Source organism: Tiliqua scincoides, chromosome 3 (assembly GCF_035046505.1).
Source record: "Tiliqua scincoides isolate rTilSci1 chromosome 3, rTilSci1.hap2, whole genome shotgun sequence".
Lineage (NCBI taxonomy): Eukaryota > Metazoa > Chordata > Lepidosauria > Squamata > Scincidae > Tiliqua > Tiliqua scincoides.
Genome location: NC_089823.1, coordinates 7,882,544 through 7,898,867, shown reverse-complemented (window position 1 = coordinate 7,898,867; position 16,324 = coordinate 7,882,544). Strand labels below are relative to the sequence as shown.

Below are 16,324 nucleotides of genomic sequence, written 5' to 3'. Positions count from 1 at the left end.
TGGTTATTCATTGAAATCCTTACCATTCAGCAGCATACTTCTGGAAACGCAATGCCCTGGAAATCAATGCAACAATCCATGTAAATGGCATTGAGCCTTCCTATTTAATTGTTAATTAGTCTTTTATTACATCTCGGAGCCACTAATATATATATATATATATATATATATATATATATATATATATATATATATTCATCAGCAATTTACAGTTCTTGGCAGTTCGGTTGGGAATACGATATATTGCAATGCAGATTTCTGAAGAGGAAGAAAGTGGTAGGAGGGAGCCAAATCCACTCATTCCATTCCTCAACATTCAGATGTTTTCTGTGCCAAACATCCCACTTTGCTTACCTCTTCTAAGTTCCACTAGAAATGCATACTGTGATCACTGTTAGAGTAATTGCTTGTTCAGTGCCCAGAATGGGTTTTGGCCCTTTGGGCATTGCAGCATGAAGGATAGAAACTGGTGGAGCCAAGGCCAGTCCTAAGACTTGAGGGATCTCAGTCACATGCTTTTGATGAATTGCATCTTCCCTCACCAATTAGCTGTTGTACCAACCACACCACCAAAGGAAAAAGGACTAGGCTGCTTGGATAAAGACAGAGCCCAGAGTGTGTGAACCTTCACTGTGTTACCGGATGTGCTCTAAGACATGTGTGATGTTATGCACACGCAGGGGACCAACTTTTTACAATTGGCTCATGGCACACCCCAATGGATCATGGCATTCAACAATGATGTGAGAGACAGAGACAAAAGTGCAACACAGTAGGATTTATTGTGGAGATCCACATGCAATAAGAGGAAAGGACAGATTAAAGTAATTTTCTAAAATGGGAGAGGGGGGCACATGAATAAAGGAAGGGGACAAGGGAGGAGGAGGAAAAAAGATGTAGACTGAGATGTTAGCTTTCTATGTAAAACAGTCTGTTTACCTAAAGGGGCCAAGAGGTTAGTAAGGGAAGCTGCAAATTACTGGGTGGGATGAGGAAAGAGGAGGAGAGCTCAGGAAAGAGGAATGCCATGTTTCTATGCAAGGTGCAAAATCACAGCTGGGACAGACATTTGTTATAACCGAACAGAGGCTACAGGAGCACGCCCTCAATGGGCTGTAAAGCACTCACTTGCAATGGGATAGCTGGTCCCTCCCACCATAAGGTTACTCTCCACTGAAACTACAGGTCCTTTAAGAGTGCTCACTCATACTAGTAAGCACCCAAGATAGTTTAGCTGCAGTGTGGGTTGAGGGGAAACATGTACTGGGAGACTGAGGTTGCAATCCTATACACACTTCCCTGTGAGTAGGGACCCCTGAATATAGTGGGACTTCCGACACACATTCTCTCGATACCGAGCTAAACAAGCGCATCGGTAAAGCAGCTACCACGTTTTCCAGACTCACAAAGAGAGTCTGGTCCAACAAGAAGCTGACGGAACATACCAAGATCCAGGTCTACAGAGCTTGCGTCCTGAGTACACTTCTGTACTGCAGCGAGTCATGGACTCTTCGCTCACAACAGGAGAGGAAACTGAGCGCTTTCCACATGCGCTGCCTCCGACGCATCCTCGGCATCACCTGGCAGGACAAAGTTCCAAACAACACAGTCCTGGAACGTGCTGGAATCCCTAGCATGTATTCACTGCTGAAACAGAGACGCCTGCGTTGGCTTGGTCATGTCGTGAGAATGGATGATGGCCGGATCCCAAAGGATCTCCTCTATGGAGAACTCGTGCAAGGAAAGCGCCCTACAGGTAGACCACAGCTGCGATACAAGGACATCTGCAAGAGGGATCTGAAGGCCTTAGGGATGGACCTCAACAAGTGGGAAACCCTGGCCTCTGAGCGGCCCGCTTGGAGGCAGGCTGTGCAGCATGGCCTTTCCCAGTTTGAAGAGACACTTTGCCAACAGTCTGAGGCCAAGAGGCAAAGAAGGAAGGCCCATAGCCAGGGAGACAGACCAGGGACAGACTGCACTTGCTCCCGGTGTGGAAGGGATTGTCACTCCCGGATTGGCCTTTTCAGCCACACTAGACGCTGTGCCAGAACCACCTTTCAGAGCGCGATACCATAGTCTTTCGAGACTGAAGGTTGCCAATGGCTTGGCATGACTTCTGAGTAAGTACTGGGGGCTGAGGATAAGAATAGGCCCTCAGTTTGGCTGTACTTGTCATAAGAAGCGACTAAACAGCCACCGGGGAGATGGGCCTCGTTAGCCTGGGAAGGCAGCTCATCTGAGAGAAGGAAAACTCTGATCCCAAACCTCCACTGCCTTGTGGCTACATCCAGTTATGGAAAAGGCTTCAGGAGTCAACCTCGAGGCAAAATCTGGAGCCGGAGTCCCTGAGGCAGTTCATGGCTGAACACAGTCACGTTCTGGCAACTCCTGTGACGCTGCTGGAGCCAACCATATTGGCCTCTGCCTTTCCATTGTACCATTTCAGCGACATGGAGAGGGGGGATTTGTTGCATGGGTAACAGCCTATCCTCCATACCTACTTTACCCAGGCTTCATGCACTGGAGAGGACACTCTGTTGCAGAACCACCATTCAGAGCGTGACACCACAGTCTTCCGAGACTGAAGGATGCCAACAACCAACTTCTGAGTACACATGCATAGGATTGCACTGTGACTTCTGAGCCTCTGCCTTAACCAGTGAAAAATAGCCTTCAATCCCAAATGTTTCTTGAAGGGAGTTTAATATTTTGAACACACACACACACACACACACACACACACACACACACACACACCAAGTGTTTGCGACATCTCCACCCTGATGAGACCCATCAGAAGGGCAGCTTCCCTAAAGAACGGTGAAGGAGGAGAAATGTGGGTGCATCTTCCATGTGCTTCCCTTCCCCGCTGCCATAAAGGCTCCTCTGCCTTCACTGCCGCACTCCGTTCTTCAGCCAGGCAATTTTCCACATTTTGTTGGTGATGGAGCCTTGGATGAAATGTTCCATTACCTTCCATCTTCCAAAAGCACCTGCACAATGTACTTGATGGATCATTTCAAAATGACCTTGTTAAATGGCTGCGTGTAAACGGAGGTGTATTTATCGTGTGTGGCTTTGACCCGTCAAATCCCTTCATTAAATGGGTGATATGTCAGAGAACTCAGGACACAAATTCAACCTGCCATCGATTTTTTTTTTCTTTTTTAGCCCCTGAGATTGTCTTTGAAAGAGAGCAGACAGCTCCTGTCAGTCACGGAGAAAGCATAAATGGACCCACTCGCATTACTTCCTTTAGTGTTTGATTATGGGGCTTGTTTTCTTGGGCTGCAAACTGGCATGCAGTTCGGCTGCTGAAATCCCACTGACTTTAATGTGTTTTGCTTAGGCTGGCTTAAGAAAACTTGGCTGAGGCTAAATTCCTGCTTACGTGAATAAGCTTACGTGAATAGTCAACCAAAGCTATGCCCTGGCCAGGTCTTGAGGACCTTCTGGGGACCAGGGAGGCTGTGCATGGCTTCCCTGACTATCCAAAGGCCTTCTGAGGGTTGAAAAGTATGACTTCCATCCTTCTCATCTTTTTTGGCCCTCAGAAGACCTTTTGAGGTATCAAGAAGGCTGAAAATAGCTATTTCTGTTTTTTGAAAAGTGGTTTTTGTCCTGTTTTTGAAGCATAGCTCTGATCAGATTCAGAGCTGTGAGATACAGGAAGCTGGACTAGATAGGCCAATGGCCTGATCCAGCAGGGCTGTTCTTATGTTCTTATGGAGGATTTAGGAGCCCCAAACCCACTGATTTGAACATCTGTGGATTTCTGTATCCAAAGGGGTTCAGAGAACCCCCCACAGATAGTGAGGGACACCCTGTATATTACTTGCCTTTCTTTCATCATGGAACTCAAGGTGACATACGTTCAGTTCCCAGGTAGTCTTCCATCAGACACAGACCAAACTCAGACTTGCTTAGTTTCAGTAAAGTGACTGTATCATGTGGCCTCAGATCATGTTTTGGGATTTTTTGCCCCATTGTGCATGACTTTACACTTACTTACATTGAAACGCATCTGCCATTTTGCTGCCCATTCTGCCAGTTTGGAGAGATCCTTTGGCTCCAAGGATCTGCCAGCCTATTGCACAGATAGGTTTGGGCCATAAGACTACAATCATTCTCAAAGCTCAATAGTTTCAGCAAAATAACATGCTTGCCAGAAGGCATCAAAACATATTTTGATATTGAAATCATTAGTTTTAGGTTAAATCTGTCTGAACCTCTGGAGTTCATCCCAGCTGGGTTCATCCCAGCCTTGCTACACAGTGTATTAATGTATATTTCCTTTGCCATGTCCTGCTTTCTTTCAGTAAAGCCAGCACATGTCTACACCAATGGTTGGTTGGTTAGCAACCTTCAGTCTCGAAAGACTATGGTCTAAGCCTACAGCACCCGGTATTCCCTGGTGGTCTCCCATCCAAGTACTAACCAGGCCTGACCCTGCTTAGCTTCTGAGATCAGACAAGATCAGGCACGTGCAGGGTAACAGTTGCTGCCAATAAACACACACTTAAGAGGGGTTACCCTATTGCTCAGTTCTGTTTTTATAACCCTTTCCACTTCACTTTCCTTGAAAATAATTTATGGCCACAGATATTTCAATATTAGTGCAATCAATCAGCCAAAAGGAGGGGGTCAATCAGTGTTGTGCTCTGTCTTATTATTATTATTAAATAATCAATCAGCCAAAAGGAGGGGGTCAATCAGTGTCGTGCTCATCTTATGGGGCTCTTAATGGGTAAGGATCAGGTTTTGTTAGCCTGGATCAAATAATGGTCTGCATCCTCTTAGCCGTTAAAAAGGGTCCTCTTCCTGGTATGAATTGTCATGACAATCCTATGGCAATGTGCATCTGCGGGATTCTCCGTCAGCATCTATAGTGATATTGACGAAAGTCAAAGGAATTTCAGTAACACTAGCAATCCTGAAAACAGTGTAGGTGTCTTGCCTACACAGGGGACCACCCTGCAAACTTGCCTTAAGTTTTGCTTTAAGCCATTTCTGCCCAACGTTGCATATACACAACAGGGACCAAACATGTACACCTGTGGACCAAGCAGAAACGGGTTTAAGGAAAACTCAATTTACTTAGTAACACAGCCAGCTTTCTTCAACTGCTGGTGTAACATAGTATCTAACAGCACAGTCCTAACCAAAACTTTTTGTGGCGATGCAGCGCCTAGGCGCAAACTAACCCGCATCCTTTGGGGGAATTTTGGCTGCTGGAGATCTCGTAGGGGTAAGGGGACATTTGTCCCCTTTACCCCAGGGTTAGCCCCAGGGTTAGCGCCAGCAGCTAAAATGGGTCAGCTCGAACCTGTGGCGGCAATATCACAGGTCCAAGTCCAAGTTGATTTGTGCAGGCACATTGGGCCTGGGAAAGGGAATAGGATAGGGTGTGTGCCAGTGTCACCAATCCTGCTGCCCTCCCTGGCACAATCCGCCCACCCCTGTTGCTGCCTTTCCCCTGCCCCATTCCACCCTCCCCTTCCCTCATCCCTAGGACTACTTACCTAGTCCAGCAGGTGTCCCTGCAACCGCCAACACACATGGGAAGACTTTGGCCTTCCTGCTGGCATGCCAACTAGAAGCTCTGTTGCAAAGTGCTTTACATCACTTTTGCATGTACCAGGAGATCATGTGTTCTTCTGGAGAAGGGATTTATTAGGATTGGGCCATAACACACTGAGGGCACAATCCTAACCCCTTATGTCAGTGCTGGAAAGCACTGACATAAGGGCAATGCAGCTCTGAGGTAAGGGAACAAACATTCCTTTACTTTGAGGAGGCCTCCGTGAGTGACACCCAACTGCAGGATGCAGCACATGTCCCATTGGCACCGCTATGCCAGTTCTGGAAAGCACTGACATAAGGGGTTAGGATTGCGCCCTGAGCTACAAATCAAAACTGACTCACTAGGTAACCTTAGGCAAGCCGTTCTCAGTCTCAGTGGCAATGTGGTGATCAGAATACTTACCATCCAGGGCAGCTGTAAGGATAATATATGCAAAATGTCTTGTGCCCTCAGAAATTGTTACATAAACTTTAAGTAGTAGCATTCTCATATATGGTGAAAATTCCTGATTTTCCTTTTATTATTATTTTTTGCCTATTTTTCCACCTATTTTGGATCTTCCTATCACCAAGGAGGCTCTTGTTCAGCATCCCACATCAGTTGGTAGCCTAGACTCAGTGGCATAGCTAAGGGGGTGCAAGGGGTAGCAGTTGCACCGGGCATCAAGCTTTAGGGGGGCAACAAGCTGAACTTGACAGTAGTGACCAAAATTGTAAAAATCTTGGTATGTATTAATAATACCATCATGTTATATATAAGAGAACTGCACTGGAATATCTGTATTCTATCAAAAGTTATGGCCAATTAACTAAAAAATGAAAACACAACCATCTTGTGGAACAAAAAGTGCTTAACTCCAAACTGACCTGTAAGACAGATTTTTTTCTGAGTGCCAATGAGATGCTATTATGATACAGCATGGAACCAATAACTTTTTATTTATTTACTTAATTAAATTTGATTTTATCATTGGGGGGGGGCTACAAAATCTTCTTTGACCCCAGGTAGCAGATAGATGCCTTAGCTATGCCACTGATTGGGGGGAGGTAGTAGAGCAAGTGGGTCGTGAGCTGCTGGGGGGGGGGAAGGTGGGTTCTTCCCAATTTTCACTTTTTAAAAAGCCCGGATGTGATGTCACTTCTGGTTGTGATATCACTTCTGGGGCAACATTTTGAGCTTTGCACCGGGCTACACGATCATTAGCGATGCCACTGCCTAGACTAGAGAGGTTTTGAAGGGTAGGTAAAGTATCCAGTAAGCTCAGAAGCTTACATGAGCAGTTAAATACCAAACAGCCAGCTGATATACCATGGCAAACTAGTCCCCCAGCACCCCCTCAAAAAGTCAGCTGCTGTGTTAGCTCATGATCTGTTATCCTGTTTGAGATCCACAGGCAGCTAGACTCTGGAGAGCCCAACAACAGCCCGGTCAAAGCAAAGAACAAGCTAGTTAGGTACCAACGTCATTAGAGGGTGACACCTGGAGGGGAAATCAATTCACAGAGGTCTAAAAGTGTGACGTTCCTGGTTATTGCTGGGTTTATGAATGGCGTTCTCAGGTGCGGTATACCTGCCCCCATATATAAGACCTGCTTCACTGTTCCAGTGCCAAGCTCTGGGAGTCTTCGGTAGTAGCTGCGATGAAACAGTATCATATGAAACAATGCAGACCTAACCCAGCATCTCTGCAGATGTTTGGGCTAAACAGAACCCCCAGCATTAGTATCACATTATGTTTTCAAAGAAATCAAGTGCTGTAACTATAGTAGTTACGGATTTAGGAATGGCAGAAGTTCCTGAGCTATATAAACTCATGTCTTCTAGGCAATCATCACAAGAAGTCATTTTAATAATCAGAATTGCCAGTCTGATTGCCTGGAATATCCTAAACCTTTTTCAAAACAGAACTTCAGAGCCTTCCGTTTTGTCCATTAGGTGTCCCGAAATTAATATTTGCTCAGAGAAAGAAGAGTCAAATATATTCCAATGCAAATGATAACAGAGTGCTTGTCTGATAGGGTGACTTTGTTGAAATAAAGCAGATTTGCAGCACGGTCTGTTTTGAGCTCTGTCATTTTCAGACTATACAATTGTTTTCCCAGGCCTTGGAATTAAAGACTTGTGTTTGAATTGGGCTGACTTTGAATGGATGACTCCATTTAAAAAAATGGGAAAAGGAAATAAAGGCAAGATATAAAAAAAGATGAACACAAAAGAGCTACACTTTTCACAGCTTGGTAGATATGGAATCAGATTTCACTTAATGCAACATTTTCAAGGCAAATGGCTTCAGCAGAGGACACCCAAAGATTCATTTCCTACCATATGAACCTGCTTCTCTCACCTGGATTGTCCGGGGAGGCCTTTCTGCCTCTGTCAGAAGTGTGGTCACTGTCAGAAATTTGGGGAGCTGTTCCTTACGTTAAACACATGAGGAATTTTGAAGGATAGGGAAAGAGTTCTGGATAAGACCAGTCCAGAGTTCTCATGGGATCCTACATAGACGTAGGAGTCAATGTCAATTAATGGGCGGGCTCCCCTTGGCTTAATGTTGGTTGGTGGTGGGTCGGTCACCACTGCCCAGCCACTTGCAGAGTGCATGGCAACCCTGTTGTACCATAGCATGAGGTCCGTGCTGATGATGGACTCCTCCTTTTGGAGATGGCAGTTGTGGGGGTGCTCAAGCTCTAGGGTGAGACAAGGCCATGAAAGCAAGCCATTTATGCTAAAACTAATCATTTATGCAAATGTTAATGCTATGTTATGGGTGTTTATAGCTAAATTAGTTTAAAACAAATTATTAGTTTATATGTTTAAGAAATAGGGAAAGTGATGCTTAAAACAATATGAAATCCACTATGTCTGAAGAAGTCTGAAACTGCAAACAGCAGACAGGCTGTAAATTAGGAAAGGAATGTCTCTTGGCAAACTGCCAAAGCATCAGATAAGGTGAATGCTGTCTCTGAAAAAGGGAGTATGAAGCTGGAATTTCCATCTGAAGCTTAATTGCTAGTATGGTAAATGAAAACTAAACAGGGAACCTGAAACCCATGGCAAGAAAAGGCTTTTTGGATTTTTTAAATATTCATTTAGGCTTCTCTTTAAATCAAAAAGTCTTGTATATGTATTATGTCAAAGCAACATACCAAAGCATCATAAGAAGTGCCAATGTTTGCATGCATTCTTCAGTGTTTAATAATTATTGCTTAAAAGTGTAAATTAATGTTAGTAGCAATGTATGGTAGATTAAAGTGAATTTTAGCTGTTAGAATAGTTTGATCAAAGCATAAAATACACAGAAAGGTGAAAAGTTATTAAACAGCTTAAAGCCACAAGTCTGAAATGTAACTTTAAGAGGCAAATGTCTGGCAAAAGTTAATTAAAAAGAGTCTAACAAGGAGACACTAGAATGTGGCATGAAGTTACTCCTCACAGTTAAGACTCTTATACTTTTAATTGGAACTAGGGAGTTACAACTCAAAGTGACAGATTTAGTTACAACTCAGAGACAGATTTACAACTCAAAGAAAGACAGATAAGGAGTAGCCAGGAAGCAGGATGCACTTGTAGCAATTAAATAGGAAAAGTTATATCTCTTGGCACCAAAAAGCAGTAAAACTAAAGGTTATACACAGGTTAGAGGGATAGCACTAACATTTTAATGAGGAAAACTAGCAACATTAGATAAAAAGGCCATAGCAAAGACAGTGTATCTGTTGCTAATTAAAATAGAGTTTTCTGAAGATACAGACACCTGCAAACATCAGCTAGATCAGGGGTGCTCAAACTTTCAACTTTAGGGATGCTGGACCTTTAAAATTGTGTAGGAGAGATAATTTCAGCAGCTGCAGCTTGTCATCTGTGGGATGACAAGTTGCACCTGCTGAAATTCTCTCTTCTATACACTTGTTAAAGGTCCAGCATCCCTAAAGTTGAAAGTTTGAGCACCCCTGAGCTAGACAAAAGATAACAGAAATAACATTCCTAAGAAAGTCCCCTAATTATGCCAAAACATAATGAGAGCCTCTAAGCTGATAGAAGGAGCTGGATTTAGTTAAAATGAATGAGAAAGAATTCTTAAAATCCTTTTTACAATAAGAGGTTAGTTTGTTTGTACCACTATACAAGTCACATATAAAGAATCACACATAGAATAGAGAAAAGACCACAAGGCTTAGTTTAAACAGAGGTTGGCCCACAGTGATTGATGAGACCAGACAGAAAGGAATTTGGAAAGATAGCACTGGTGGTCAGAGATAAGCTCAAAACATACCAAAGGCAGTAATTGAGTAAACAGTGCCATCTAGTGATTGTTGGAAACAACGTTTTCTATATGTCTCAATGTATGTATTTGCCTTTTTTGGAATCTGTAACTTAAAACCAACCAATCAAATGCTTGTAAAGTTATCTATAGCCAACCCTGAGAAAGCCCCCATCTCTGATGTCACACACCAGCCAATGAGAAATGTAAGTCTCCTCAAACAAAGGAGCCAGTGAGAGGCTCACACTGGAAAATTGCTCTCTCTGAGGGCTCTGAGAGCTCCCACATGGCTCTCATTGCTCTCTTTGCTTTGGACAGGAGTCCTTGAGAAGACCGTTGCTGTCAACGAAATAAAGCTTGCAGACTATCACCACTCTTGCCTACTGAGTTTGCTTTTGACCTTGCAACAAGGGGAGGACAGATTCCTTAAGGCTGCCTCAGAGCAGGGGTATCCCAGTATCTCTTTCCATCCAGGCAATTCAGCACCTCCTAAGGAGGTTATGCCCAGCAAGCAGGGTCCCCTCAGCTCCTTCCATCAAGGCTGCCTCAAGGCTCCCTCCTCAGGTGGTCTTCCACCTCCCCTACCTGTCTCTTCCCTGCTCTCCCAGTGTTCCCCCCACGCATTCATGTTACCTTGTTTCCCACTGTCTGCCCTCCCACCTCTCTCCCTCCATAGCAGAGCCAGCACCTCTCAGCTGGCCTTTCCCCCATGGATCCCTCACACTTGCCCAGTGATATTGGCTGCTAGAATTCATGCCCACACCTTTGCTGCAGGGATTGCCACACCCCCGTTAGCCTAGTCAAGCACAGGCAAGCAGCTTGCCTTCAGGCTTGTGGGCTTTTCAGGTACTGGTCTCACCAATGGCATAGCTCAGAGATTTTCAATCTTTTTTGTCTTGTGGCACACTGATAAGGTGCTAAAATTGTCAAGGCACACCATCAGTTCTTTTACCATTGACAAGGCACACCATGCTGTTGGTGGAGGCTCACATCCCTCAATGGCTCTACTAAGAAATGACCCTCCCCAAATTCCCATGGCACACCTGCAGACCATTCACGGCACACCAGTGTGCTATAGCACACTGGTTGAAAATGGCTGGCGTAGCTAGAGGGGGTGCAAAGCACTAAGTTTTGCAAGGACCCTCACCGCGGCTGCAAGGAGCCCCTACCTTCCCCTTTGGAGTCATTCAGGGCAGTGGGTGCAAAACAGAGTCATATGTATATGAGGGCACATTGCACATATGGGGCACATATGCACATTGGGGCAAAAAATCAAAACTTTAGATATAGGCTGATGGGTTCTGAGCTGTTTGTGACAGATCAGGAGAGAGATCTTGGGGTGTTGGTGGACAGGTCAATGAAAGTATCGACCCAATGTGCGGCAGCAGTGAAGAAGGCCAATTCTATGCTTGGGATCATTAGGAAAGGTATTGAGAACAAAACGGCTAGTATTATAATACCGTTGTACAAATCTATGGTAAGGCCACACCTGGAGTATTGTGTCCAGTTCTGGTCGCCGCATCTCAAAAAAGACATAGTGGAAATGGAAAAAGTGCAAAAGAGAGTGACTAAGATGATTATGGGGCTGAGGCACCTTCCTTATGAGGAAAGGCTACGGCGTTTGGGCCTCTTCAGCCTAGAAAAGAGACGCCTGAGGGGGGACATGATTGAGACATACAAAATTGTGCAGGGGATGGACAGAGTGGATAGGGAGATGCTCTTTACACTCTCACATAATACCAGAACCAGGGGACATCCACTAAAATTGAGTGTTGGTCGGGTGAGGACAGACAAAAGAAAATATTTCTTTACTCAGTGTGTGGTTGGTCTGTGGAACTCCTTGCCTCAGGATGTGGTGCTGGCGTCTAGCCTAGATGCCTTTAAAAGGGGATTGGACAAGTTTCTGGAGGAAAAATCCATTATGGGGTACAAGCCATGATGTGTATGCGCAACCTCCTGATTTTAGAAATGGGTTATGTCAGAATGCCAGATGCCAGGGAGGGCACCAGGATGAGGTCTCTTGTTATCTGGTGTGCTCCCTGGGGCATTTGGTGGGCCGCTGTGAGATACAGGAATCTGGACTAGATGGGCCTATGGCCTGATCCAGTGGGGCTGTTCTCATGTTCTTAACTACAATTCCCAGGAGGCCTTGCAAGTCTCTTGTTATCTGGCGTGCTCCCTGGGGCATTTGGTGGGCCTCTGTGAGATACAGGAAGCTGGACTAGATGGGCCTATGGCCTGATCCAGTGGGGCTGTTCTTATGTTCTTAGGGGAGGGGCATCTTGCACACCATGGTGAGGCTCCCTGCAAAACTTAATGCTTAGCACCCCCTCTGGCTACACCAACACCATGCACCTTATCATATTGCCTACTGGGAATTGTAGTTTCCAGCATCAGCCTGGAATGCCACTTGCTAATTCTATTCAGTTACCCTCCTCCTGAAACACATTGGGGCGGGGGAATAAAGTGTCAGGCACCGGAGCTGGTTGTTGCAAAGAGCTTCTGCCATTCCGCAACTCTGTTCTGTTGTTGTAAACCCTTACATGCGACAGGCCAATTCTGCATGGGATTGGACGGTCAGTGGAATTTATAGCTCAGTAAACATGCATAGGAACTGGCTGTAATTGTATTTCTGGTTTCATAGGATCCTTTAAACACACGCACCAATTAGGAACTCGACTGATCTAAATCCATGATTTGAATGTGGCTGCATCAGCGTAGCCATTGACAGCATCAATTACCTTTTGAGAGTTTCTGATAATCCATTTTGTGGACCTTTGTCCTAAAAGAAATTGAAAATCAGATTTGGGGTACTTGAAACCATACATTGCAATTATGGGCTTCTAAGGTAATGACTTAAGTCATTAGGTCTTCTGCCAATATCTCCTGTGTGCTCTTGACTTCTGAGATTAGGAGATAGGTCTTTGCTGCACCAGCTTAGGAAGCTATCCTGGAAGTACAGCAGTATTTTTTTTCTAGGACCCCAATTAAGTACAGTTTCTGAAGGGGGCAAGGCTAAGTCCAATTTGGACAAGAACTCCAAGTGAAGCACTCCTATGAACTACACTGTTCCTTTCTAGGCACCCCCAGTAACGTAACTAGAGGGGATGCAAAGCACCAAGTTTTGCAGGGTGCCTCTCCGCCGTGCGAGCAGCCCCTCCCCTTCAGAGCCATTCTGGGCCGCTAGAGTAAAATGGAAGCATATGGAGGCCAAATCCACTGTAACCCCCTGCATGGTGATGTGGAGGCAGCAAAATGGGTTCTGCTGCATCCAGTGAGGGAGTTTTGGCTTTTGGAGGCTTCCTTGGGGCAAGGGATCAAACATTTGATCCCTTGCCCTGGATTCCAGCCTAGTGAGTCTACTTGGACCTGCACCTAGATATCACTGGTGCAAGCCTGTGTGGATTGCAGGAGAATTGAGGCTGGAAAGGGGGCTTAAATTCAGTGGACACAGCTGCTGACTCCTCCGCCTGTTGTCTCCCCATTGCTCTGAAATCAGATGCCTTCCCCAAGCTGTGAGCCTAATCTTTAAGGTGGAGTACAACCTCTCCAGCATAGATTGAAAATCTGGATTTAGCAACTGTTACCCTGCATGTGCCCGATCTCGTCTGATCTTGGAAGCTAAGCAGGGTCAGGCCTGGTTAGTACTTGGATGGGAGACCGCCTGGAAATACCGGGTGCTGTAGGCTTATACCATAGTCTTTTGAGACTGAAGGTTGAAAACCAATCCTTCCATTTATTAGCTCTTATCACTGCTAACACCAGACGTGTTCAGGGTAGCCACTGCTTCACCTGGATTAGATAAAAAGGAGAAACAGAGCTAGGCATCAGCATATTGATGACAGCTCACCCCCAATCCCGTCTGCAGTTGTTGTTTCACCCTTGTCTGCCTTGTAGTATCACACTTAAAATCTTTTTTTTTTTAACTAAAAAAATATGGGTGCACAGGGTGAAATGCAGCAAGCGAAATCTTAGCTTCCTTTAAGAACATTATTTTTTTTCTATCACTACCAAATGTGTTCATTTAAATGAGAGAACTGTATAATTGCAGGAACTCTAATTATGCTAATCAGACAACATTCATGCTTCACTGGTGCTATACTCACGCTGTCTTACCTACGGTAATCCTAATACTACATCTTAGATATCATAGAGTTCTTCTGTTAACACCAGACCTTGGGTGGGACTGAATAAAGTAGAGTGGGAGGAATGAGGTTTATTTAGTTTTCTATCATATAGCAAAGCTGCAGTGAATATTGATAGCATTCTGCATTAATTATATACCGTAATTCTTCCTGCTCAGGTCCTTAGGAAAGGATCACAGCTCAGCACATGTGGAAGGCCCTGGGTTAAATCCTTGATAATTTCATGAGACCTCCATGAGAATATTTCAGACAATCAGACTGGCAATTCTGATTATAAAAATGATTTCTTGTGATGATTACCTAGAAGACATGGGTTTTATACAGCTCAGGAACTTCTGCCACTCCTAAATCTGTAACTACTATCGTTACACCACTTGGTTTCACGTGATCACCACTTGATTTCCTCCAGAAACTTGTCCAATCCCTTTTTAAAGGTGACGGCATCTGGCCTGGACGCCTTTAAAAAGGGATTGGACAAGTTTCTGGAGGAAAAATCCATTACGGGGTACAAGCCATGATGTGTATGCGCAACCTCCTGGATTTAGAAATGGGTTATGTCAGAATGCCAGATGCAAGGGAGGGCACCAGGATGAGGTCTCTTGTTATCTGGTGTGCTCCCTGGAGCATTTGGTGGGCCGCTGTGAGATACAGGAAGCTGGACTAAATGGGCCTATGGCCTGATCCAGTGGGGCTGTTCTTATGTTCTTAAACTACAATTCCCAGGAGGCCTTGCAGGTCTCTTGTTATCTGGTGTGCTCCTTGGGGCATTTGGTGGGCCGCTGTGAGATACAGGAAGCTGGACTAGATGGGCCTATGGCCTGATCCAGTGGGGCTGTTCTTATGTTCACCTATGCTACAACCTTAATGATATGTATTCCCTGGGGCATTTGGTGGACTGCTGTGAGTTACAGGAAGCTGGACTAGAAGGGCCTATGGCCTGATCCAGTGGGGCTGTTCTTATGTTCTTAACTACAATTCCCAGGAAGCCTTGCAGGTCTCTTGTTATCTGGTGTGCTCCCTGGGGCATTTGGTGGGCCACTGTGAGATCCAAGAAGCTGGACTAGATGGGCCTATGGCCTGATCCAGTGGGGCTGTTCTTATGTTCTTAAACTACAATTCCCAGGAGGCCTTGCAGGTCTTCTTGTTATCTGGTGTGCTCTCTGGGGCATTTGGTGGGCTGCTGTGAGATACAGGAAGCTGGACTAGATGGGCCTATGGCCTGATCCAGTGGGGCTGTTCTTATGTTCTTATGATTTCTCATGGAGTTCACCTAAGCCTGAAACCTTGGAGGAAACAATACTAACAAGCTAAGAGCCCAGTCTTATCCCCCACCACCCCATAGCATGCAGCACTACTGATGGAGACTGCATTCTATGAGGGGGGGAACCAGAAGGCAAACTGGGGGTAAGTAAAACATGTTTTTACTTACCTGTGCATAGGCTTTCTGGCCACCGATAGCATGCCGGGAGCATTCCAAGGAGGAGTTACAGGAATGGGATCTGGCATGTGACTGCTACCAGATCCACCCCCTCCCTCCCCGACGCACCCCTCAGTTCCTTGTTTGCAGACCACCCTGAAAATTTGTCCAAAGGAGCCAAAGCATTTCAGATCATCTCTGCATTGCAAAAATAAAAGTTGTTTGTTTTTGCCATATTGCTTCAAAACAGCCTCTCACCCATCAGGCAAATATCTGAGGGGCTGACAGTGTTTTATCAAAGAGGATCTTAAAATTTGCCTCAGGTTTTAATGATAACAGACAGTAGTGGAACCAGATTGGGGGGGCAGAGCTGTAAGTGCTGCATGGCTCTGAAACTCATCGTGTAAGCTCTCCCTGCCTCTTGTTCTCAGGGCCGTTCCAAGGAGCAAAAGCAACATGTAGGTATTCCCTCCACGTTGCTTTTGTCCCCCGGACAGGAATCCAAGAACGAGGGGGAAGGGTAGCTTATACGGCGAGTTTTGGAAGCATGATGCACTTACAGCTCTGCCTCTCCCCTTCTACTGCTGATAATAGATTTTGTTTTCCGTTTTCTTTTTGCATCTTACAAAATATTAGGCAGAGGTAAAATGGGGAGCCATTTCTCAATTAAATTGAAGTGGATAATTTGTCACTTTTAGAAGCAATTTTAATGGCTTTCTGTCACATTTTATTCCTCTCTCATGTATTAGTTTTGTAAAGGACTATGAGCCCAATCCTATGCATGTCTACTCAGAAGTAAGTCCCATTATAGTCAATGGGGCCTACTCCCAGGTGAATGTGGATAGGATTGCAGCCTGTGAGTCAAATCCTAAGGGCTCTAGTGCCGGCAGTAGGCTTGTAGTGCTGGGGCTGGGTGTC

General features: G+C 45.2%; 2 pseudogenes; one reads left to right on the top strand and one right to left on the bottom strand.

Moving 5' to 3' along the window:
* Positions 1 to 4,389: 4,389 nt before the first annotated feature.
* On the bottom strand, positions 4,390 to 4,506 carry LOC136647245 (5S ribosomal RNA; annotated as a pseudogene).
* An 8,907-nt stretch (positions 4,507 to 13,413) lies between these two features.
* Positions 13,414 to 13,533, top strand: LOC136646280 (5S ribosomal RNA; annotated as a pseudogene).
* Positions 13,534 to 16,324: the final 2,791 nt, after the last annotated feature.